This window comes from Thalia democratica, chromosome 7 (genome assembly GCF_965202585.1).
Source record: "Thalia democratica chromosome 7, ktThaDemo2.hap1.1, whole genome shotgun sequence".
Lineage (NCBI taxonomy): Eukaryota > Metazoa > Chordata > Thaliacea > Salpida > Salpidae > Thalia > Thalia democratica.
This window is the reverse complement of record NC_139171.1, coordinates 46,942,098-46,943,901: the sequence shown is the minus strand read 5'-3', so window position 1 is coordinate 46,943,901 and position 1,804 is coordinate 46,942,098. Positions and strand designations below refer to the sequence as shown.

Below are 1,804 nucleotides of genomic sequence, written 5' to 3'. Positions count from 1 at the left end.
CCATTTTGGGACGTTTAATTGAAAAACAACACTAAACCGTTTATCAATATCACATTTAAGCTGTTCCAGATGAGATGAAAATACTTATACTTCACCTTTACTTATTTAAAGGTTTAAGTTTTCCAAACTTGCAAACTGTGATAACTGATTATTTTTGAAATTTTTTCCATAGAGTTCCAGTTGGTTTCTAAAACTGGTTATCTTACTTTTTACTTTTACAAGATTCTAGTTTTTACCTTGTAATTTTTTGTTCAGATTGTTGACCTTACCATATAAGTCTGACATGTAAGCAATGTTTGTTTTTCTTTTAACAAGATTGTCTGCCAATACCTTATCCTTTTCAGAAAAAAAATCAATAACTGAATTAAAAACAGCCAAAAAATTTCTAAACAGTTTCTTTTCAATAACCATTTGGCGATGTATATCGCAACGAATAGTAAACATATAAGGGTTTAACTCTTTGTAATATGTTAATAATTCATGATACTTTCCTATCGTAGACAGAGCACTATCTGTTGCAATTCCTATAAGATGTTTTGAAGGTATTTTATTTACTTCATATTACTTTTAAATTTTTCAAACACAAACCTTCCTGTGCTATGCGTTTCTATTAGTTGGGAGAACGCTAGTTCTTCGTATATTGTATCATCAACTATTAAACGCACGGGAACAAGAAAAAGACATTTATTTTATGGCAAAGTGGACTCGTCAACCTGTATCGAAAAAAAATTGTTGCTCATCATTCGAAGTAACTTTGTTTCAACAAATTCTGACATTTCATCTTTACGTCTTTTCACAGTGTTGTTTCTTAAAGGAATAGAACGTAAAACATTACTGGTGTTTTTATAATGAAAGACTTTTTCCAGAACTGTTTTTAAGAGAGGAATAAATGTTTTTTCCTCAATGGTATGAGGCAGTCCTTGTTTAGCAATTATGAGAGACAGATAAAAAAGAAGCTAACTGTCCATCATCAATATTTTGTGTAGATTTCTTGAACATGTTTGTGATTTTACACTGTTTTTTTTTCTCATATCGGAGTTTTATGAAAAAATCTACATTCTTGTCTACATATTCGGAATAAAATCTAAACATTACGTAAACAAAATGGACTTTTTTTTGTAAAGTTTTACCTCAGGGTCAAATATTTAATGGCAAGCTAAAATTCTAAAATAACAACATAGGAAGTAAAAATTTTATGACTGCCCAAATTTATAAAATCTCCCCTTTACTAGTTATCGCGCCCCGACTTATTAAAATTGCCCCTAGGGGGGCGATACTGCCCACTTTGGAAATCCCTGGTTTAGATTATAAAATTGTCCCTCAAGGCTGGTTTTATCACTCAGAAAGAGAGATTTCCCTCCACTGTTGCCGTGACAACAGCGGAACAGTCATTACGACATTCAGCAAGCTGAAGTCATTTTCCTGCTCAGAAAACCACTCCACAATTCATCATCGTGAGAGGTTGACCGTCATTGTTAAATAACGTTCGTGGGACACACACTTTAGAAATGATCCCTAAAAGTATGATCTTGATTGTTGTTGTGCAGATTTTGAATATATATGTAGTTGTGTAAGTTATAATTTGGCTGGTAGCTATTGTGACGTCACAGATGATAGATCTCTATTGTGACGTCATAGTAGCGAGAGCACATATATTAAGTTTAAACTTTAATTAATAAAATTGCATCATATTTGCTTTAGTTGTTTTCTGTTTGATTAAATTTTAAAAATGAGGATTTTTGCCACTTTTACAAGTTACAATTAAATTAGTCACTTGAAAAAGTTTATAACTGTTTTACTCAAT

General features: G+C 31.6%; 1 non-coding gene across 1 annotated transcript; it reads right to left on the bottom strand.

Annotated features, from left to right (window-relative positions):
• Positions 1-1,334: 1,334 nt before the first annotated feature.
• Positions 1,335-1,531, bottom strand: LOC145841799 (small nucleolar RNA U3). Its single transcript, XR_014370175.1, has one exon. It is a non-coding gene; the product is annotated as a small nucleolar RNA U3 (small nucleolar RNA).
• Positions 1,532-1,804: the final 273 nt, after the last annotated feature.